This window comes from Struthio camelus, chromosome 7 (genome assembly GCF_040807025.1).
Source record: "Struthio camelus isolate bStrCam1 chromosome 7, bStrCam1.hap1, whole genome shotgun sequence".
NCBI lineage: Eukaryota > Metazoa > Chordata > Aves > Struthioniformes > Struthionidae > Struthio > Struthio camelus.
Window position 1 is genome coordinate 802,601 of NC_090948.1, and position 24,113 is coordinate 826,713.

A 24,113-nucleotide genomic window follows, 5' to 3' on the forward strand; every position below is an offset into this window, starting at 1 on the left:
CCCTCTGACAGAACAGCACAGTCAGTTATCCAAGCTGAAACTATTTTGAGAGAGTGCGTCTGCTGCTCGTGAGTTTCCAGGGCAAAGATAGGACTGTGCGCTTTAAATAGCGTTCTGGAGCCCTGTACTAACAATGCATGCACCAGCGGCTTCTGCTTCGAAAAAAAGTCCAGAGTTTGTTTTCAAGATATCATAATTGTGTTGACAGCACTGTCGCATGGAAAGCTATGCGAACTTGGTAATGTATAAATTAACTACAAGTACAATGTACACACATGCAGAAATCCCACACTACCCACATCACAATGTAAATAAAGAACTCATTAGCTTTTTGTGTAATTGCTTGCCTATTGAAGTAGAAAAGCTATTTTTATTATTTTAGTTCAGTGTATGTGCACATATGTGTACATATATAAGTATAAATCTACGTAGTCAAAGCTATCTGAGTGAGCTCCTTCGGACCGTTGTGCTCAGAGAGGTTCAGGAGCGTGGCTGTGATGCTGTTGGAACAAGCGCAGCTATTGCTGTTGCTCGGGGCGTGGTAGGCGCCACCTGTTACTGCGATGCTGCCGCCTACCCTGCCTGCGGAGGTAATGGTTCCTCTGAACCCGATGCCTCTGCTCTGCTCCTTAACCAGCCACTGCAGCAACAGGGAGACTTACAGCTGACTCCAGTGGAGTCATAGATTTAAAAAAAGACATTAACTGTATTTCCATCATGCTAATATACTTAGTTGCCAAGAAGTGAATATAATTGACAGCCTATTTTACCTGATTTTTTTTTGTGTGTGTGACTTTCTTCATAGTCCTCAAAATTAAATGCTGTTGCAGAAAGTTGTAGTGGAGGCCACCACTGAAATACAGCAATCATGGTATATGCAGCATTGCTAGAGGTACAGTAAATGCCTATTAAAACCAAGAAAACTGAGCTTTTTAAGTGTGTCTATAGCCAGAATACCCCTTCATTGCAGTTCTTGCAGATAAAATGTTTCATAGGGACCCACAGACAATAAGCCCTGATATGAAAGGGTGTCTGTTACTGAACCTTTGCGGAGTTAGCGTGTGATTACTTTTGTATAAAAGCAAACATTTTGTGCTCTCAACCCGGAAGATTCAGTGGTGCAGATTCAGAGCTTCTGCTCTGTCGCGTGTGCGAGCAGCGTTTCTTTGCAGTGGTCTCATAGCCATTGCCAGCCGCATTGAAACAGCAGGAAGAACAAGGCTGACGTTCATGTCCTGCAATGCATTTGCTGGTGTGGTGAGTAGAAAAGCCTCTCTTGATACAGAAACTGGCCCAGCTGAAAGAATTCTGGGAAGAAAATATTCTTGGAAATCTGACATAGCCTTTTACAAAGATTTCTTTTCTTAGGACTGTCATATGCTAAGTCCATAGGAAACTTTATCAGTGCTAGTTTTTTTTGGAAAAAGGTAATTGTGAAGGATAGACTAAATTATGTTGAATAGAATAATGAAAGTTCCCGAGCAACATTTTTCCAGTCTTAAGACTTCTTGAAGACTCTTTTGTAATTAACCAGAAGTTTATGAGTTTATTTTTTTATGCTGTATTATATCTTGTTCTCAGCTATTTTTAAGTCCTTACTTGAAATGCAAATGTTGCATTCTGTCGTCAGCAATGAAGTGAAGTGCCGTTTGTACAGTGTTTCACGGTATTGTCATAGCTTCCTTCAACTGGAATGCACACCTTGATAACAGCATAGTATTTCTGGATGCTTCAAGAGCCACAGTGAGATGTTCTCTTCCTCGGTGGTCTTTCTACTCTCTAATTCTCTAGTTTAGCAGTTCCCCTAAAACCAGGGCCATCTCCTCTGGAGAGAAATATTTCATACTTCTCAGCAATTGCGCCAGGAGCCAGGTCCAAGGCCCATCTAGGGGGCTGGACTGGGGACAGCAGGGCTGTGGCACCCACTTCTGCCAGGGCTGGGCTGGGCATGGGGCACGGGCCCTGAGACCCGCTTCCCTGCTCCATGTCGCAGTATCTTGGAAAACTCGAGTTTCTTCTCAGCAGCGCTATTGTCAGTAATATTTTTGCAGTGTCCTGTACGAACCGGTCCGTCTCAGTAGCTATCAGTATGCTGTTTTCCTCATGAGAAGGTGCTAGAAGTTCTCAGAGCAAGGAGATTGTAAGACTGCTAGGTGTTACCTGACAGAATTTAACGCTGCTCAGCATTACTGGGTGGTGAAAATGCAACCTGCTGCTGTTTTCTGACCAGCAGTGCAACCTTTGGGTAACATACCACGTCTTTCACATAGAGACCCAGGCCGTTTCACCAGGAATGATAATCAATTAATGCTTTATTTTCAGTAAATGCTCCCTTTGAGACCTGATTGGAGATACTTTTGAGTCAGAGATTACTCGATGAGCAATGTCAAGCTGAAGGACTCTGGTACAGTCAGGGAGACAAGGGGCAGAGAATGGCAGACCTTCAACAGTCAATTGATATGACCATCAAGATGAGGAATAAAAAGGGTTCAAGTATGATGCAGGCATGAATATCTTACTCCCCAATACAGGAGGAGTATCCAAGGTACAGGAAACTCCTCAGAGTGAACTATTTCACTCAGTTACAGTGTTACACAGCAGACTAAAACAAAGGAACATTGGACTATAGCAGGAGGGATGCAGTTGACTTACTGAAGAATTTGTTGGAAGTTGATGGTGTTACTCTGTATTAGTCAGTCGCGCTGTGCCGTTTGGGACGGTCCACTTACGCTGGCTCAGCTCCAGTGACTTGGAAGCCACCTGGTGTGGACTTCAGCCTGGTTCCCTCGGGTGCAGTGGCAGTTTAGCAGGCGTGACCCTGCTAATGAATCCTACACCCGGCCCTATTGATCAGTGTCCTCAGATGTACTGCTGATTACAGCATGCATGTGAACAAGCATGCACATGTGTATAAAATCTGACCTTCAGAATATGTATATTTAACAAATAATGAGAAGCGGTTGCTTTTGCTATTTTTGCTCTCCTTGTTTGGGTTCAGCAGATCCTTACATCTGAAAGGGGCAGACTTCTATTTAAAAACCGATGTAGACCTTATTAGGTATTCCACCCGGGTCTGCGCCATTGAAGATATTTATAGAAGCGCATGTCTTTATCAACTGAGATGAATGAAAACACTTCTTTTTTTTTTTTTTCCTTTAACAGCAGTAAAACACAAAAAAATCACTTGAATGATTTCTCTTGTTTTCACTGTGGTTATTACGTTTTGGTGTGTGTCAGATGTGCCCTTTGACATCGTTAGCTCTTGACGTTTCTGCTGCAAGGGCAAATGCAGCTGTGAGCAGAAGGCAAACAGGGGCCTGTGCAGCCCCCTCCGGTGTCCTCTGACCAGGGACAGATGCCGTACACCGTGCGGTGGTTGGGGGCTGCTGAGGTCTCCTGAGCCCTCCTCCAGGAAGTCTGCAGCTGACAGCTGGAACAAAAGCTTTTGACAAAGACGTTAGAAGATCTGTCAGGCTGCAGTGTATTTTAGAATCATGTTATGCACTTCCATGATAATGTGAGTTTTTATTGCATTTTTTATGATAATATATTCCTGGATTGTATAGCCAGAAACATTTTTACGAGTGGCAGATCCACTTAGAGTTACTTGATTTGATTGCCTGTTAAGGAACAGGGGATAATTGCCTACTTCATTAGTGTATTGGCGCTTGCTTAGCGAGTGTTTGGGGGAGAGGGGGAGAGCCGGCAGCTCCATGCGGTAAATCCTCACCTGCCTTGGAGAGCTGTGCTGGAGCCTGGTGAGTCCTGTGCAGATGCAGGAACTTGCTGTGTATCCGAGCACGGGGCCAGAGGCTTAATCAGCACTTGATTAAGGTACGAAACCCCGAGGTGCTCTGCAGAGAGCCGGAGCTTTTTCTGCGCCTTGTGTGGCATAATGTACTTGTAGCACAAGACTTTCAGGGAGGATTAAATCCTACAGCATAAACAGCCGTAGGGCTATTTATCATAAAAATAAAGGCAGTTTTTCCTCTTGATGTATGACCAATCACACAGCAGTTGCCACTGTGAGCCTAATTATTTTTTCATAATACTCCAGCACTTGTTTCTACATAAAACATGAAGTCAAACAGTAGGTAGGTTCCTTTTCTTTTTTCTTTGAGCAGTTGTTGTTGCTTTCTTTAGGTACACAGAAAAAATATCTGAAATCTGAGGACTGTGGTAATTATCTGTGGAGGCTAGGTTTGATGTGGCTCACTATTCTTATAAAAGCGTTATTATTAATATTGCTAATTTTCCTATTAATTGATGTTTAAAACATTCCAAATGCTGTGTCAGCCTGTCCAAAAGATACGGTACTAACACTAACAATGGTTTGTCTGCTTTGAATACTCTAGTAAGCCGTTCTCCTGATCTTTATTACAAAGCATCTTGTTTTCCTTCTCCCAGATGTCTCCCATCTATCTGCAATGCATTTGTGTAATAGCATCTGTAAAGAGTTGGAATGTTATTATGGTATTACAAAGTGCATTGGATTTCATGTGAGCGACTGGTGTCTCATGCTCGTTGTTGCTGTGATCTTTATTTCCATAGCAACTAGTAGGTCCGGTCATGGAGTGCGGGAGCTGTCATTGCTGTGCTGAGGGCAGTATCCCAGTGTAATTTCATCACGTACTTAGCAACTTCTTTGTAGTTGATCAGTTATCTCTGCCACTCACTCACCACCGCAGCAGGGCTTTGTCTCTGCATTCTACAGCTACTGAAAGATTCTTTTTTTTGAATTTTTCTTAAACAGATCATATCATTTCTTAACTTTCTGTACAATTCCTACCTCAAATTAGATCTGTGGACCATCTAGGCAAACATCCCATCTCCACAAGCAGCCAACACCAGCAGCTAATGAAAGAGTTGTTTGATATGGTACAGTAGGGAATATCTCCTGCTCTTTAGTTTATCTCTTGAAAAAGAAACGTGGTCATTCCTGTTGCTCCCTTGGCTTGTTAATGTATTAGTGGTAATATGACTTGACAGTCCTTAAAAAAATATGACTGGAGAATCTGTTCTGCTGAAGTCCTGGGGTACTGAATTCTACAGGTTTACTACTGCTATATAAAGAAATAATTAGATGTTTCTAAACTTACTATCTCTTAATGTCACAGAAGATAAAAAGAAAAATAGCAAGCATACATTGTCATTTATAGCAGGGAATAATATAGCAAACGGGCCAATCGTTGCTGTACAAGTCTCACTGAATGTTTGTTCCTTTGTCTGTTTTAATTGCTCAGGTGCAGAAGGTCATCTGCATGTACGGCTTTTTCTGCTTAAATCATTGCTCCTCTGTGTGCTATGGCATTGAGTCTGATTTTAAGGAAGACCCAACCATTGCCAAAATGTGTAGTGACAAAAAGGGGAGTGAAGTGGTGAACTAAGTTTTGCAATCAGCTGCGGGGATGAATCAGTGATGTTGCTTTTCAGTAGACAAAACACTGTGGAGCTATGTACTGTTAGCGCAGGGCATGGGCCAAGGGAAGGGCACGTGAATGGACAGAAGTGGGACTAATGTTTCAAAACATGCCTTTAAAAGCACCCTCCAGTCAATGAGACTACCCCAGGTGTTTCATTAGAGTCCAGAGGATCCTAAATCTAGTGTAAACAGTTTGCAAGCCTCTGCAAAACCAAAATACGCATGTTGTGCTGCCCTAACCTGTCTTTCTGACCAGCACCATCCAAGTTCTCTTGTCAAGTAACTATATCTTCTCTGCTGCGAGCAGTAATGTAGGGATAAGATTGGATCTTAAACTGGAGTTGAGAATAATCATTAAACTTAGCAAGAAAGAGATTGCTTATTTGGACATAAATAAAGGAACACTTAAAAGAAAAATGTCTCTCTCCTTGCTAGGATATGGATGTAGCCTATCTGGGCAATGTTTTCTCTGGCCCTCAGATCTCCTTCAACTTATCTTGGTCCGATGTTTCTCTTGCAGACTTGTTGGTCTGTTCCGTTCACCTGCTGTGCCATAGGAGATGCAATGCGTCTCTGCAAATGCATCGCACCCCGTGCCTTTGACTCCCTACAAGATGTGACATGAACTGAGGGTGGACCTGGGGTTGCTGTGATAGATCCAAGATCAGATTTCCTATATCTAACATATAAGTAGAAATTCTTCCTTAATTTTTGTTTTTCAGGGTTTTTTGGAAAGCCTCAGTGCTTGCTGTGCTCTTTGTGCACCAAAATATTGCAAATTTTGCATAAGGCTTATTGCAAAATTGAGCTTCTAAACAAACAGTGTTCTGTAGGCTTTGAGCTCAAATAAAGCCTTTTCAGCATGGTATAATATCTATCCCACGTATATACACTCCTTCCTAGAAATACTTCTCAGATAATGTTAGATTGACGCATCACAATCAGGAGAACACGCCCCTTGCCGATAAACTCTACCAAATTATTTTTGTTGACTCTGAACACACAAAAACGTTTACCCAAATGATACAGGGATCTGCCTACCAGCATAGTCTCAGTGTTCTGCAGAATATGACATTTGTTTTATATCATAAAGGCTGTGTCAGTTCTGTCCTAGTGCACTTTTACCCCACAGAATATCTTCACAGCTATTGCGTATTCCTCTGGTCTGCACACTTCACCCGTCTGCTTCATTGCTCACCCATCTCTGAAGGAAGAGGAAAGCATCTTTTGATAGTTGCAGTGCATTGTTTTCGTTATACCTTAATTGAAGGATGGTAGGGAAAAGGAAGGAGAAAAAGGGGAAGTGGGTAATCAGGAAAAACACCTACTAAATATCTATAAATGCAAATGAGGAGATTACCTTACTGGATCTTAGTGCTATAATATCACAATGCTTTATTACTTTTAATACTTGTGGGAGTTTCTTAGGTGTTATAATCAACCAATTTTATTAATGAGGTTGGTTCAAAGACGTAGAAGAAGTGTCTGCTGTTCTGCTAGAATTCAACTCAGACCTCTTATAGCGGTCTTTTGCCTCCAGATCAAAGTCTTGCTCCCTGAAACTAGCGCTGGGACACCAGTAAAATCAAAGTGCCTTTGGAAAGGGCATCACGATGGGTGAACAGGAGGGCTTATTGAGAGCAGGTTTATTGAGAAAGAAAAAAATGAACTAGGGGAAGAAATACATGGAATGGGCCAAACGAGACATAGTTTTGCTGCTGGCGTATGGAGGTTCCATATCTTTTGGACGTTTTTGTCTCTATGACACCTAAATGTTTTTTCTTCCCCAGTACTGTGCAGTGGCTGTCCACCAGAAGTCCAATATGTGTCCTGTTTGTATTCAGCCTTTGTGTTTTAAGTACACCCTAAGTAAGGCAGGATAGACTAATTCCTGCTCCTTTCATGATGTGTCCAGTGCGTACAGTAAATTGTTCTTCCCAGTTAGTAACCTTCATTTCTGATAGACGTCTGAGTTTGATTGGAGAAAAAAAAAAAAAGAAGTTTTGTTTTTTGTTTCACCAGTGGATTAAAGCCATAGAATGAGGTTTGGTGCCAGAGGAGTGCAAACCTCCCAGCCTACCTGGGATCGGTCTGTAATTAAAAGGCACCTCATTTGTAGGGCACTAAAGAGCCATTAAGAAGTTCTCTGCTGAGGCTGCTTCGATGATGCTGATTATTGGTGATTAATTAAAAAGCAAATAAGAGGACAGTTCTTTTAGGGACTTGGGCAAGGCTTTTTATTTGCTTGTTTTACTTTATTCTCCCTACTTTTTCTAGTTATAATCATATATTTGCTGTTTTCTGTTGCTCTTTTGTGTAGGATATAGCTTGCATATTTTTAAAAGGCCCTTCCTTAGGGGAATATGAAAGCTGATCTGGTATCTACACCAACACAGCTAGCCATACCCAGCTATTCATGCTGTAAAGTCGCTCTGTCAGTCATCACCCAACTTTGTAACCCACAGCTCTGATTTTATTCCCCCCCACCCCATATCAGCTAAATCCACCAACCAACACCCATTTTCCCTGTGAATTTATATCAGCAAATGAGCAAAATAAATGTTGCTTTTTTGTTTTGACAGCTATAGCGCAGTTTTAATTAAGATACCTCTTCCTCATGTATTGCTGAATGTTATGTGGTATGTTTGGCATAAACAAAGATGTTCTGCTAATGTGAGATATAGTTATTACTAGATTTCAGTTTGATGGTCTATCTTTAAGTTAAAATGTAGCTAGTAATCTGGAGCTGAACTTCCAGTTTGCATGTTTCTTTTTATATTTCCTTTTGGAATCCGAATGCAAATAAAAAACCAGAGATACGCTGTACAGCGAAGTCAGTGAAAGTGAGTACAGGAACCTTTGGGAACAGAGCTGAGAAAACTGGAGAGAAATAAAAAAAACACTGCATTTTTGTCCTTGTTATTTTGAGTTAGCAGCTTAAGATGTTGCAGCAAGAATACAATAGCTGAATTTAAAACTCTGAGTTCTCTTCAGAACAGTGGGTATCTTTAATTGTCATTTGCAGTGAGAATGGTCTGATTTTTTTTTCTATTAATCATTTATTGCCTTTGAAGAATCTGCTTTTTTGAAGTCTAAGGCTATTGTGTCAACATAAAAGCAGCTGTAACATTGTCTTGCAATGGTAAATTGGCAATGACTTTGCATTTAATAAGTTATTCCTCGTTAACTAATTACAATATATATGTCTTTCAAAATATCATTAAAATGTGCAGCACATATTTGACACATTAAGAATAGGATTTTTCAAAAGCTCTTAGGGATAGTTTTCATTTCCTCTGAGTTGGGCCGTTGACATAAAAGAGAACAAATTAAGCCAAGTTTTTGGATCTCTTTTTGGAAAATACTTTGGGATTCCAGTGCGATTAAAGGGTTCTTGGTAGCCTACTGACAGCATTTTAAATATCCCAGAATTTGCACAAAGATGAGCAGTCTTCATCCCAGAGACAGGTAGGAAAAGCTGATGTGAGGGTTATTGCCACGGCCGAACTTCATTCGGACATACTTAAATTCCCTTCATTCACGTTGAAGTTCATTTTCTAAATTATATCTTGCCAGAACATTTTTCAAGGTGATAAGCTGGGAGAGAAACTGTTTCCATAGATTCTTGACAGATTACCAAAGAACCTTTAATTAAATGAATGTCCATTGCTTAATAGCAATTATATGGAGAAATGCATTACTTCTGAAAGAGGTGCACGTCCAGTTTCCTAACAAAAATTTGCTATTTAAAATAGTAAGATGAAAATAGCTTATTCAACTTTAGTACTGAAGCCTAAAAGAAATTAATCTCTGTCCTCAGAGGGTTTTATTTTTAAAAGTGAAAAACATTAGCTTTCTACACACGCTATTATGAAGGAAGTCATGCTCTCAGAGTATGTTCTTAGCATTTTGTTCTCAGCTGGATGTGAAGCTAATTAATGTGTGCTTTTCTTGATTTAATAACATACCGCACTTTTCTATATTTTTGGTAGTCTTTTTCTTACCATTTCTAAATTTTCCATTGTTTTCCTGTCAGCTTTAGCACTATTTAGAAAGGGCTCATTCACTAAAACGTTGAGATTAGAGTAAGGATGGGAAGATAAAGATGTACAAAGGGAAGGGGTTGTAACCACAATGCTGTCTTTTCATCCCTCTCACCATGTTGTAGCAGTAAAATTGCACTTCATATGGTATGGCTGGCATAAAGAGTATGTACATCCTAAGGGGAGTACCATATGTTTATATTACTCTGAGTCTCTTTATGGCTCATCCCTAACATTATTTATATTTCATTTTAGAGTTTCGTTAAGCAACAAACAAGGAAAAAGTGGGCCCAGTCTTACTGGTTTAGAACCAAATTAGTGTTTTTACAGTTTGTATTACGTCTTTAGAGTATTTTTATCTTCTGCCTCATTTTTAAATGTCTTGTCTGAGTCATCTCATCCTTGGTTTAGGTTTATACCCTTTTCTGCACCTACTTCCAACAGGACCTGATTCTGCCAAGTAGGGCCTGATGCTGGCCTCTAAAGTCATACAGGACTATTCTTATTAACTTATGTGGGCACTGGCAATTAGTTATTGCTCATTTTTGTGGTTGTTGTAAGGATTGTGTAGCAAAATGCACACAGGAGAAGCAACCCTTTTTAAGTTACAGACTTTTCTTTGACTAAGCAATTAATTAGGTGAACAGTCTTACTCCTTCCTGTGGTACTACTCACAGGAGAAGATGTCTTCACTTCAGAGTGTCTGCAGAATCATATTTTGATTTCTGTAACTGTGAATGGTGTAAGGTCTCTGCGCAGCTATTATGAGAGTTACCAGCTCGTTGTGTAAGACATGCTGTCACTTTCTGTTCCCCTCCCACAGTCATTCAATTTTTTGCTTATTTAATCAACAAAAAAAACCCCTCTCAGGGTAGGGGTAATGGATGGCTGTACAGCTCTTTTTATTCCAAACAGTGAATCTTATTTTTATGATAGAAAGATCCAAAGGCGATCCATCTGTTATCTGTTATTAAGCTGCTCACTTGACAGGGAAGAGAATATTTGCTTCTCTCTCTCACGTGATGTCCACATAAAGAACTGAATTTTCCAAGGCTATTTATTTGTTTATTTTTATCTTTTTTTATGGAATGGATGCCAACTCATGAGAAATTTCAGTAATTTTTTAATCTTCTTGAAATGTCAGAGTTGCTAAAGCACTTCAGTAGTAATGAAATGTGGCTTGGTGTCATACACACTTGCATGCACCATAGATTCTCCACATCATCATCATTCATGGTACTCTCTTTTATGGTCTCATAAATCAGGTGGCATCTGTGGGAAGTCACAATTGTGTACATCTCTCTTCTGGATAGCAGTATCATAGTATGAACTTGCTGGGTGATTTGAAATCACGTACAGTCATTCTTTTTTCTGAGCTGACAGTGGGCTTCTGGAAAGACTTTGTAAACTCCTCTCTGATGCCTAGATCGTCAGATCTCTGGCTTAGTTGAATAAGAATCTCCATGTGCAGTCCTGTCCCGAACGGAGAGAAGAAAGGCGGCTTGTTTCTCGTTATAGCCTGCCAAAAGCTAGGAGGGAAGGAGTGGGCGAGAGGTGCCTGGCTCCGCTCCGCACTCCTCAGCAGCTGGAATTGCTGCCGGCTCTGTGGCAGGTGGTGGAAGGCAATGACTGACTGACTGACTGGTGATTTGCTGTCTTCCCTGCTCCCGCGTTAGTGCAGCTGTGCCCTAGGCAAATCACAGCACATCACAAATCTGAAGTATTGCCAGGGAAAAACCTTGTTCCTCCTAATGTTTCTTCGACTTATCTTGCTGCCCTCTAACTTGTTTAGCAATTGCTGTTGATGGCGCTGAAGTTCAGATGATGAATACAGATTTTTGGCTTGCGACCTGATTAGGTAGATACATGGTACAAAAAGCTCTAAGAAGTGAAGGAGGAATTTATTTCCAGAGGACTTAAATTTTGCAGTGTAGTGTAAGGGGAGCAAACTCAAGTATAATAATGAGAAAGCTGGAAGTAGACCGGAGATAAAGGTCCAGTCTTTCTCTTTGAAAGCATGCTTGCTTGATCATAAGAGTTTTATTCCTGATTTCAGGGGAAGCAGCATTGGAGTCTAAAATGAAAGTTGTAGAAGACATAATAAGTCAAAGATGAGATCATTTAAAGGATCAGTGACTGTTGAGTTGCTAAGAATAGAGCATACCAGAGACAAAGTGAAATGTAAGGTAGTTTGATGGGATGCTTGTATAGATAGATATGGTGTCTGCAGTGGTGACAGTAGCAGCAGAGATGAGTGCTTTGAAAGAAATTGGTTAGAGAGCAGTTCTGCAAAAAAGCAGTAGTACGGGGCATTTATCATGATCAATAAGGAAGCCTTGGCTGGATGCAGTCAGTGGAGCCTCAGCACAGCTCTCTGAGAAAACTGGCTAGTTGAGGTTGGCCTGGGGGTGACCCCTAATTGGGAAGGGTAACACATGAAGAAAGAGTGAAAGACTTGGAAGTGTTTGGTCTAGAGAAGAGAGACTGAAGACAAAAACTTCCTAATGTGAAGAGGCAGTGGCAGAGGAAAGGACTGCTCAGGGGAAGGGAACGTGTTTTTTTGCCATTTCCACTCTCAGTAGAATAAGCAACAGCTGATTTACTAAGCAGGAAGGAAGGAAATAGCGATTGGACATTAAGAAAAACTTTCCAATGGTATGGATAGTCAACTTTATGGAGTAGGCTTCCTGGGTAATTGCCATTTTTGGAAGCTGAAGGAAGAGAGCTGGCTGTGAATGACTGAAGGTTGCTCCTCTCTAGGAGCTTAGGAGGGACAAGCTGACTTTTAGGGAGTGTTCCATGATTCTGTGGAATTTCCTCTGTGAAAAACATATACCGGCAGCTTGAAACCTATTTAAACTCTAGTTTTGCTTCTACAGAACTTGCCTTCAGCAGTAGCAGAGAAAATTAATTTCTTGATAACAGTAACCTCCTAGTACTGCAGTCAAGTAGTTTATCAGTTTTTCATCTGATTTTTTTACCTAGGGACTGGAGTAATTTCTCTAGAGAGCCTGGTGATGCTGCGCTGAAGGGGAGAGGAAGCTGTGAAGGTACCAGGCTGGGAAAGAGCAGCTGCACCAGCAACTTCTGTTGCTGCTCCTGACCTGGTCTGTAACCTTGGCCAGTTTCGTCTTCGTGTCACTTTGTCTTGAGTCAGGACACTTTTCTAATTAGAAACACAGCTTTTTTTCAGTTCAAGGGTCGTTCGTCTCTTGCTGGGCAGGGGGTGTGCTTGTTGTTGGAGCGGTGCTAATGCTCCTATTCAGTGCTTTCACAGAGGAATTTGTCTTGCGTATCACCTGGCGAGCAAGTAAGAAGTTGCAGGGACGCTCGGCGTCGCCTCTCGCGGCCCTGCCGTGGAGGCTGCTGGCTTTTCGGTGGCTCTTAGTCGCTCAGCGTTGCTACGGCAACGGGCCGCAAGAGCCAGAACCAGCGAGGGGAGCGAAGCGGTGCCAGAGACACGCTCCCCGGCGTCTCGGCAGCGACTGACAAACGGAATTTTTCTGTGCGCTTTTGGTATTGGTATTTTAACCCAAAGCTGCAGGGGTAAAATTTCCTCATATTATGTATTTCTGACCATCTTTCCAAGCTGGTTTCCAGACCTTCATCCATTTTTTTCCCCTATATCCTTACTGTGTTTACTTCTCAACCTTTTGCTTGCTTTATTAAAAAAACAGATATGCAAGCCCAGAGTTTGCGTGGCTTTGGTTGGCCCATTTGCTTAGCGCAGCGCAGGTTTACCCAGCAGAGAGTAGTTCAGAGCCTCGGTCGGTCTTGTTTAGCGTCCTGTCACCGTGAACTCACAACAGAAAGTCCAGGCCTTTGACGTAGATTTATACTCCAAGGCACGAGGGTTTATATTATTTCTCCCTATTACTGTAGTATTTCGTATTGCAACTTTGAACGTGCTCAGTGCCCGCTCCTCGTTTTGGCTGCTCTGAGCTCGTGGCCTCGGCGCGTGTCTGTCCCCGCTGTCGGCGTCTGCGGGGCCGGGCTGGGTAGGCGCGTTTCTCCGCCGGGCTGCCCAGCCGCGCGCGGCCGAGCCTGCGCACACGGGCTGCGCACCGGGACGAAGCTCAACGCTTGGTCCCTGTTACCTGGGCTTTGGTCGGATCGGCGTCCTTGGGCACGCCGAGTGTCTGCGCTTAAACAGTTGCAGCGTCGTTGCTGCCTGTTTCTTGCTTTACTTTTGAGGCAAGCTGTGTGTATTCGAGCGGTAATCACAAGCTTTCAGTGCATTGTACGTGACAATGAGATGAAGGCCTACTTCCTGAAATAGAAGATTTCAGCAGATATTATGCAATTCTGTAGTACATCTTTTATGCAGGCGTCAAGGTACGTATTGTGTGTGTGACTTCTTTTTTTTTTAAGAAAAAGAACTTGACTTGTACCAATTTAGATAATTTAGCCTTTTCATCAGTCCCTCTTGAAAATTGTAGGGATGCTGTCTGTGTCCATGTTTCCTGCTTATCAATTACTCTGTCAACAAATGCTTTAGAGTAGGTGTGGATGAAAATGGGCATAAAGTTGAAAGCAATGCTTTTCATGTTGAGCTGTAATTAAAGGCTTTATACCCAGAAGCCCTTCTGCTGCCATGAATCCTTTAGTCGCTTACACCCATGCAAGCAGCAAGATGATGGTAAGGCTGGGAGGAAGCAGTGGCCCTCGGTGAGACTGGTCTGCTCGTTCAGTTCCCAGGTACAACACAACTTCCAGCCGCAATTCGATGAAAGCTTCTGCCCACGAGACAGTGCGAGTTATTTGAACTGAGCAGAGTTTTACTTCATGGGATTAGCCACTAGCCTGTGGGGGGAGAAGAGGGATCAAGGTGGAGGCAAGGGTAATTTTTGAAGTATGGAAACATTTTTAAACACCATCACTACTGGATGGGAAAACTGCACCACTTTGCACTGGTAACGTTTATCAATATTTTTCCTGTGCAAATGAATACGCAAGGTCATGCGAAATCGAGAACAAGGCCCCCTAAAATGTGATGCAAAACTCCCCCGGTGGCACATCTGTCAGGAGTTATGTTGCTGTGACCGGCCGTCCTGACCTGGGAGGAGGCAGATGGGGTGGAGGTTTAACGTCAGCTTCTGCTACTAAATAAATAAAATGAAGACTTGCATCAAACCACCATCGCTGAAACAGGGGCCTTGCTCCCAGTGTGACCCACAGGGCACCGACTCTGAAAGAAGACAGCGCTGCAAAATAACGGGCTCTGTCTTTTCCCGTTATCTTTTCCTATTTGGGATGAGGTTCTGAAGGTATACGGAAACCTTTTGGGGCAGTGAAAGTGTATTGCTGGAAGAAGATTTCACAGTGATTTTTTTTTTTTCTGAATTCTTGAGAGTGTTTCTCAGCTCTCTCTGACATGTGAACAATTTTAAAGCTTTCGGAATAGCTTTGTTTGTCTGGCTTTCACTAGAAATTTGCATTTCAAGCCAACAAGACAACCGTGTAGTAAGACATCAAGCTAAATTTTATAGAATAAGTATTCATTTTCTAAAACTTCTGTAGACCTCTTGTGTGGAATGACTATGTCTTACATGCAAAATCTCTTAAGTTTCTTCTGAGATTTTAAGATGTGCAGTTGTAAAAAGTATTCTTGAATAAAAGAAAAAAATTCAAATTGCGTTGCATGTAGTTGGAAAAGAACAACGTACATTTGCCGACATGGAACCAGTAGGAGTTTGGTGCATTTATCTCCAGGAATTATTTGAACTTTTAGATGTCGGTATTTAGATTTGGCAAGGGAGCTGCCACCTCAAGTAGATGGTAGGAGCTTTTCCAGCGGAGTGTCAACACTTCGTTTGAACATGCTTTCAGACTCGTTCGCTGCAGAAACAAGTGTTTGTCCCTGAAGTAAAGGCCGTAGTTAGTGAGTTAGGGGGGAGGGCTCTGCAGCCTTTCGCTTCTAGGCCATTGCACACAACAGGTTGGTGTTGCTCGTCTTGGTTGATGATACAAAGACAGAATGAAAGCAACAAATTCCAGGTCTTTTCTTTTGTATACTGTCACTTGCTAACCGACAAGCCTTTATATCTTACTGAATTAGTGAGTGCATTTGAGATGTACAGCTCGAGCAACATATTCTATTTCTATGTTTGGGTAAAGATTTTAAGAGTATTTTAACCACCTAGGTGGTTAAAAGTAGGTGGTGGTTAAAGTTTTAAGAGTATTTTAACCACCTAGGTTATATTCAAGAAATTATGCATGGCAAACTCCTGATTCTCCATACATAAAATACTTCACTGTTGGTATGAAAATCTTATCAGAGGCTGAAGCGCATTGTAATCGGGAAATAAATAACATATATATATAAATAAAAATAAAAAAATATGGAGTTAATGTTTATTGCACTGCACATTTTTTTTGACTTTTCCAATTGGATGTATTTAAGGAAATATTTTTATTATTTTCCAGTGGGAAAGGAATATGTATATATGGTTTTTGGGAGTTGCTGCTGATCAAAAGATGCACTCTTTCACTCCCTGGAAATTGTAGGTTTTCATCAAAACAGAGCTTGAAGATTTTTTTGTTTTCCTTTGTGGACACAAGAGAAAAAGGGAACAAAAGGGGAAGAACTTTCAAAAATCACTCAAACATTTTTGTTTTTGCCAAATTAAGACAACAAAACAAGCAGTCTACAAATATACATGCCAACTTAATGTTTTTCCCTAAGACAATTATTACATTTTTGAAACTACTTTTCATTGGAAATTACTTGTTAAGAACTTATGATCACCTCAGTTAATACAATAAATTATGTGTACTTCAAAGATCTGTTGGCACAAATATTCATTGAGCAAATTCTTTGGATTTCCTCTTTCATTTATGTCTGTGTGTGCTGTAGGTTACGTGACAGTCATCCCATTCTGTAGGATGCTTCTGTGATTTCCATTTCTATAGCACACACAGTACTTAAAATTTTGATTCTCATCTCTGATGTAGAAAATTACTTCCTAACAAAAGGATCAAAGCAGTTGTACTATGAAATAGAGGCATGGTCTGGCCTGGCCACATTTTATGTAACTCTACCCTGTTCTGTAGAAAATTGGTTTTATGACTGGTAAATGAACTAAGACTGTTTAATATTAGCCATTCCAACTTTCTGGGACATTTAGTCCTAATAGGCAGATGTAAAGTGGTCTTAGTAGATCAGTCTGACATCATCTGGCTGCTTATTAACTATTAAACCTGTTTCAGTAATTCTGTTGGCAGCTGTGTATATGTTGCCATAGTCGCATTGTTAATAGTGCAAGTCATGCATTTTGAGTACTTCTTGCCCAAAAGATGTGGAAAAAATATACCTTATATTTAAAAATATGGACTCAAACTTGTTTAAAAAAATAGGCAAAGCTAGCTTTCCATCTGCATACCACACAATATCCCTGCATTTCTTAATATGTAAGACATAGTTTTGCATAGATATAAAAAACTTGAACTTAGCCCTGATGTAGTCTATGCTTTGCAAAACTTGTTCAGTGGTAATCCTGAGGAATGAGTACAGCATATTCAGACAAATTTGATAGGACCACCAGAATGGAGTGTCAAGCCCTCAATCATTTTCTGAACGCTGTAAAACTTGGTGGAAAGCACTTGAAGAGTGGCTAGGAAACTCAGAGCAGTAAGCAGCATTGCTGGAGAGGCTCTCCAGTTACATGTATCCACCTCTTTTTCGTGGAAGGAAGACATGCTGTAGTTTCCCTCTTATTTTTAATTTCAGTATCTTTTCCTTGGAAAGGGGGTGGGGGATTGGGGGGGGAAAAAAAAAGTCAGAAAAGAAAACATGTCTCATGAATGATAGCAAAAGTAGCAGGCAATTTTCATTTAAATGTCTCTATTCCAGAGTGCATATAACTTTCTAACAGTGGGAATTGTTCTAGTCCTGAAGCCAGTTAGCATTCATCTGACCTCATAGCGGGCTGGTTCAGGGAGCTCAGTCAGTGGAAATCTCTTTGGTAGAATTAAGTTTTCTGCTGGTTCAGATTCCTGAACTGGCTCACCATGAAACCGTGTCAGTGCCGTTGCGGCTCAAAGGAGAGAGCGGGGACAGGCTGCCGTGGGGCAGGAGGGGTCAGGCGGGAGCTGAACGTGCCGTACAGCGTTGGAGCTGGGTTGTACATGACTGAATTACCATTTCTTATTGTTCACTCACACTGCTTAGCAGTAAGAGCCCAAACTAGCCATACCCTTTTCATCCCTTCCTCCTTCCCTGGCCGATGGCTAAGGACAGAGCATGTCACTGAAGAGTGACGTGTTCATGTGTTGGAGTGGTATCAGTGAGCGGTGTGGAGCAGAGACCTACAAAGTCATGCAGAATATCATGTTTTAATTGAACTTTTTAAGGACTTTTGATAAATGTAAGTAGGCTACATTTCTTTTTTCTTGTTGATATGTAAGAATAAAATTCTTGCACACCTCAGTGTTTCTTGGTTGCAGCTGAGGTGAGAGGAGGAACCGCTCTCCTGCAGCACTGCTGGTCTGGTATAGCGTGAACGTTGTGCGGTGTCAAGCAGAGACCCTCCTTCTGGAGGTCTGCAGCCCAAGGGGCCCAGCTGGGCTTCAGCAAAGAAAGTGCTGGAGATTTGCATGCGCTGTATTTTCAGTGTGGATCATGCTTCCTGGCACTGCCGGAAGAATGGGGCAGTCGGTGGTGGCCCTGTACCAGCAGTACATCCAGGGGCAGTATGCTTTTAGTTATAGAGGAGCACAGTGCTTCGGCAGGAAATCTCAGTATTAGATGTCCCCGGAGCATCCTGGGGCTAACAAAACGTGATGCAGGGCTGTGATCAGAAAAGAGTAGGGGGGAGCGTCCCTGTGTGCGGCCAGGCCCTCCGCGCAGGGGTCTGCGTGAGCCCGAGAATGGCGTTTGTACGGGTCGGTCACTCAAGGCACAGCCCCTCCTTCCAAGCCTGCGGGGATTTGCCCACCACCATGCTCTCAAACTTGAGAGACAAATAAGTTAAAATAAAATCAAGTCTTCGCAGATGATAGTGTTTGGATTCAGCCTGAACTTCCTTAGGGAGAAATCTGTGGGAGATTTAAGCAGTAGCAAAAGGCTTTTGTAAGTAATTATAGGCTTAAATGAAGTTGTAGCATTGGATAGTGACAAGTGGTATTTATTCCATATTTTGTTCAATGTTGTAAATTACATACTTACCTAAAAAATAAACGATGTAGATACAGAGCTGAATAAAGATTCTAAACCTGAATCCCCACAAACTTGGAGAACGTTTGGGTTTTTGATTCAAACGTGGATACAGAATCTGCTGCTAATCCTTTTTTAAAAGAAAATAAAAATTAGCAGGTATAAGTTTACTCTGTGGATGGGAGACAGAAGGTGAGTTTAGCTGCTTTGCTGTCGTTGTCCCCCAACTAGCACCAGCTGGAAGAGGTGTGTTCCTGCAGCAGGTGCTACAAGAGCAATTGCTTCTGAGCTCCCCCACTCATACTGCAGCTCAGTGAAGTCAGCCCGTAATTTACATGGCAACATTAAAAAGAAAAAAAAGATGATGGTGATGCACTTATGCTTGTAGAAGCGCAGAGACTAAACTGGTTTAATTGAATATTGTTGTTTCTTTTAGAGTTTCTTCTTGTTTTTTGAAATGTTTAATCATGTAGATTAGTCACAATTGGTAAATTGTGAATATAATGAATCGTGGTATAGTGAACGGAGAAGGGCAAAAGCTCGGTTCATTCAGACTCCTTTGGTGTGTTGTGTCTACCCGTGCAAGTTGCCTGACAGATTTCCTTCTGTGCTTGGATAAGTACATCGCTAGCTAGAACAAGCCCTAAGAATTAACGTCTTAAAATATGCTCAAAGAAAAGCAGCAGACTAGGAAGAGATAAAAGGCAAGAAAAATCATGAAATTTTAGAAATATGAAACTCTTTTATTCTATAGTCCCACAGGTATCACTTATGCTAAAATTAATTGTGCTAAGACAATGGTATTAAAGCTAGAAGGGTTATTAAAGGTTGCGTTCTTGAAGCTTTTCCTGTAAGAGTATATACGTAGAGTCTGTCAAGCAGTGACACTCCATTCACACCGGGAGCAGGAGACTTTGTCACTCCTACAGCAACAAATTCTTTCCTCTAAGTGATTAATTATAATGTGAATAGATTATATGTATCCATATATATATATATGTATATATATCTCCATTATAATGGCTTTTTGAATATTTCTGGATACCATTCAGCTAACTTAGGAAATATTTAGTCTCTCTCTCACTAATTTTGTGCTCCAGAAAGGGAGCAGATTTAACCAAATTATTTTTTTCCCCGAGAGGTAGGAAAATAGTTAGTATCTGCCTTTAGGGAATAAAGAGAGAACATTTTCCATTCATTAAATCTAACTGGAAAGCGATCACGATGTCAGCTATGAAAATGGAGGTTGGGAGAAGGGAAAGTTTTTTGATTTTTCAGCTGACTTATTTATCAGAAATTTTTGAGCTTAATAAGCAAGGAAAAATGTAAACAATCTATTCTTAATGTTGTTCATAGTGCAGTGTGCATGAGGCACACAGAAGAAGAGATAATCCTGCTGTAGACAGACAAAACAGAGCAAGAAGGAGATAAAGAATGGGGGGAGTGTATGGAACAGTGTTATAAACAGGTGAGATGACCAGATGGTTTGTCCTTTCCCTTCACGATGAAGGTTTTAATGGCAGAAATAACCCACGATGTTGCCCTTGCCTGCTTAATATTGTCCTTTTTAGGGATGAAACCCCATCCCCTTTTTCTCGAGGGGATTTTGTATTAGTTCCAGTGAAGCAAAGATTTCATGGGAAGTTTGACTGTATATTTCAAGGCTCTGTTTAGGATACTTCATAGGGGACCTTTCCTTCTTACGTTTACTTGGAGGCTTTTGGCATCAATTATACACTGGTTTCTTATTTTCTGATTAGCCTTATCCCTACTGTGTGTTCACATGAAATACAAAGTTCTTGACTCCAGGAACAAGGGCTAAAAGGGTTACTGGGGTGATGGTGGAAAGCCGTGAATGTACAGTGTTGCTCAGGATCTGTGCAATTCGCTTATAATGCGAGCCGGAGAGCATCTCCTGCCACGCAGCTGATTACGGACGGTGACTAGCTGCTGAAACACAGCCCTGTGTTTTCCACAGCTGTATGTTTTCCTTTCCTGTGCTTGTTTTTTTTCCTTCTGTGACTTTTTTTTTTTTTAAATGAAAATGTATGACTCCTTAATTTGTAGCTGCTGTACAAGAACAACATCCTCATTTAAGCAGGAATTGCTTTAAATCCAGTGCACCAACAGATAAATTATCTGGAAGAGAATATGCGTTGACGTATAAACGGAGAATCCATCAACTCCAGATGGCACAATTTTCCCTTGTTTGTAATTGTTACATTGATTATGTTTTTCTCCTAATATATCTGCATTTTTGGCTTGTTATTTCCCCTTTAGTACTTGAGCTCCCAGAGAGCTATTGAAATGCCTGGGATTGAGATACAGAGAGACAAAGTCCCAGCTCAGGTCAAAACGTTTCCCGTGTTGTTCTTTGGAGGCTCCACAGTGCGTCGGGCAATCGCCCTCCTCCCGGCGAGGGACGCGGCAGGCCTGGGCAGCTCTGCCCAGCGCCCAGAGCGCGGTCCTGGCGTGCAGGGTGCGGGCATGCCCGACATGCGTGTGTTGTGCGCGCGTCTGCTCGCCTCTGCAGCAGGAGCCCTGGGGAGACACCTCGCGCCACGACGGACGGTCATCGCGGGAGTCTGTAACTCACAGCTCGTAGGTCTGTCAAGCGACTCACATCGCTTCTCGCAGTTTGCAGTTCTTCTGCACTTCTGGATGCTGCAAGTCATGTGTCTTGGTTTTCCTTGTCCCTTGGTGTTGCACCCTGGTCACTAAACCTAAATAGGCCGTTATATCAGAAACGGTCCCTCTGTCACCCCAGCCTCCAGACCAGCGCACAGAGCTGCACGTAGGAGTCATTACAATTTTTACTACTTGTTGAATGAGCTTATTTTCACCACCCCAGCACAGAAAGATTTGCTTCCCTTTTGTTCATGTGTTGCCAGTAGTAATCCCTCATTAGCAAGAGTCTTATCTCTGTCTCACACTTGGAGGTAGCTTTTTTCCGAACACGAAGGACTTTTCAATTTCCTCCTATCACACATGGTAATGAAATCCCCTTTTCTGACGCGCGTGAAGAATGGGGAGCAGCTACGTGTTGGATGAAAATCTGTTGAAGTGGAGAAAATGTAAGGAGAGAGCAAGAAGGGGATGGGAATTTTTTTAAATGGGTCTGATTCTATTAAGAAACTGTTAAACTCCAAACAGAGGAAAACGATGATAAGAATGGGAAGTCTTTTCTAAATCATAACATAACTGATAGTACTTGTCGAGAAAAATCACAGAAAATGATCTGCGAAGAGCTTGTTCGTATTTACATCCTTAAATGGAACAGAAAATGGTTCTAATACCAGAAGGCTGTGCGTACGTGAAAATCCAGGGCTATGTCGTCTCTATGTACATTGCACGGAGGCCGAGTTACATCGCTATTTCTATACCCAGGGAAAAAATACATCCCAGGAAAAAAAGAGTGGTTACAAGAGTACAGGTGGAACTTTGTCTCTCTGTGTATTGATGACTTTTTCTCACTCTGAGCAATTTTGCTGCCATATTTCTAAAGTGCAAATAGAAACAAAAATCATCAAAGTCTAGCCACGTGTTAGAAAATGAATTATACTTTTAACAGTCTTTCTAGTATTCTCCAGTTATTAATAGTGCATATGAAATGTACAAGTAAAAATATCCTCTCATAAAAATTATTAGTCTGAAAACCCTGTAGGCACCATCTAAGAAGTGATTCCCACAACTGTACTGGCAGAGTTGTTCTTGCTGCTGCTTTGAAAATGAGCGTAACATGGCCCAGGGAAGCCCTCTGGAGTTGATGGTCCCTGCTGTCTAAAGCCGTCATCAGACACAAGAATTACAAAGTTACTGCCTTTCTGGACTCCTACACAAAGCTAGGATGTGCCTCATGTTCTTTATTAAAAGGTCACTTTGGTTTGCAATGGAAGTAGTTACTCTTTTTCCCTAGAAATAAAATTGCAGAACTCTGTTTACTATGGCTTGTTGCATCACTTTGAAGAATGTACAGATGTCCACTGGTAGACAGATAAATTTCCTCAGACCCCAGAAATGGTCTAGCATTGTTATACCAGTATTTATTTGTCTGAAAAGCTATACTGAATATTGTGCTTTTGTTCTCTGTATAAGGTATAAGTCAGATGTAGTTGACATCCTTCCTTTTACTGAAGTCACGGAGTTTCAGAATAACCAGAGATGCTTTAATGTTAACATTCACGTCTATATTAGGTAGTGATATATATTTGCATATAAATTCTAATCATTAAGAACTTTCTTATTTTTCATTTCATTGGTATTCAGAGGGCATCTCGTTATACTAGACTTGCTCAGAAATGCCAGAATACATCAGACTTGAGTGTTATGTGTAAGAAATAAAGGTGATGACTACTACATTAACAGGCACTGAAGAGGAGAGAAAACTGTGCGATGACCTTCGTGTTTGAGTCTGATCACAAAAAAAGAGACACAAGGTTGGTCAGAACTGCTGTACTACTGCATTACTCTAGGTTTGAAAACGTGTAGAGTGGCTGATGTTTGTTTTAAGGAGCTGGATATAAATATCCACCTTTGTGGAGCAGGTCTCCCTCATGAAGTACCCACGCTGAGACTTTGTTCTCTGAAGAAAAAGATGCTCTTCCATTGCTTAAGGTCTGTTTTTGTTTCTTCTACTAGTAAGCGAGCTGACTGAGCTTTGCTCTTGGGGCTCTGAGTATTTTCAGTACTGAGTCCAACCACCGCTAACAGGATGAATATATTTGTGGTATACAGGAATGAGTCTGTAGATTATTAGACAAGAAAGGGGCTAATTTAATAATGAATAGTTTGACTAGCTCTCTTTACAGTAATGTTGCAAGTAACAGTGTCACCTACTGTGATAGCCAATTCTGTAAGAACAGCATAGTTACTTATCTCAAACTTCAGAATGTTTTCTACTTTCTCTTGCTGGTATGGAAAAATGGAAAGGATTTTACATGAGTGAATACCTTGTGATCAGTGTATTGCTAGCAGCAGTTGAGTACCAGTTGGCTGCTGTATTTGAGTGAGAAGAAAGAAAATCAAACCTGTAAGCAAAATAAAAAATATGAGAGGAAAAAAATAAAGGTCGGGGGCTTGGAGAAGATGAGAGAGGACGGTTTAGCATCGGGATTTGGCTAGACCTCTATTTTCCTTTCTCCATATGATTCTGTGGTCTCATGTCATCTGATGAATTTCACATTGTGTGAATTCTCTGTTTTGATGAATTACATATAGTATAGACCTTATATTTTCCAGAAAAGGAAGACACTGGTATCTTCTTAACAACCATCAGTTTTTGCAGTCTTAAATCATATTCTGAGTAATACCTGAAGAGACTGACCTAGCAGACTCACAGTCAATTCTTTAATAATAACGTAGAAATAATTAAAAATCAGTTGCTTCTTGTAGGGTTTTTTTTTTTTTTTTTTGAAGATCTCTTGTGCCTGTGTGGTGAAACAATGGAAAAACCTCTGTGCTGGCAGATGGCATCATCTTTTGGGAAATTCGATTC

General features: G+C 41.3%; 1 protein-coding gene across 4 annotated transcripts in view; it reads left to right on the forward strand.

Moving 5' to 3' along the window:
* STK32C (serine/threonine kinase 32C) overlaps positions 1–24,113 on the forward strand; it is a 130,499-nt gene that overhangs the window by 16,538 nt on the left and 89,848 nt on the right. Inside the window, exon 2 of one of the 4 annotated variants that reach the window (XM_068951346.1) lies at positions 12,451–12,572. The exons of the other annotated variants lie outside the window; for them this stretch is intronic. The gene's annotated coding sequence lies outside the window, so the exon portion shown is untranslated. The remainder of the gene's footprint in view (positions 1–12,450; positions 12,573–24,113) is intronic. 4 annotated transcript variants of the gene reach the window in all.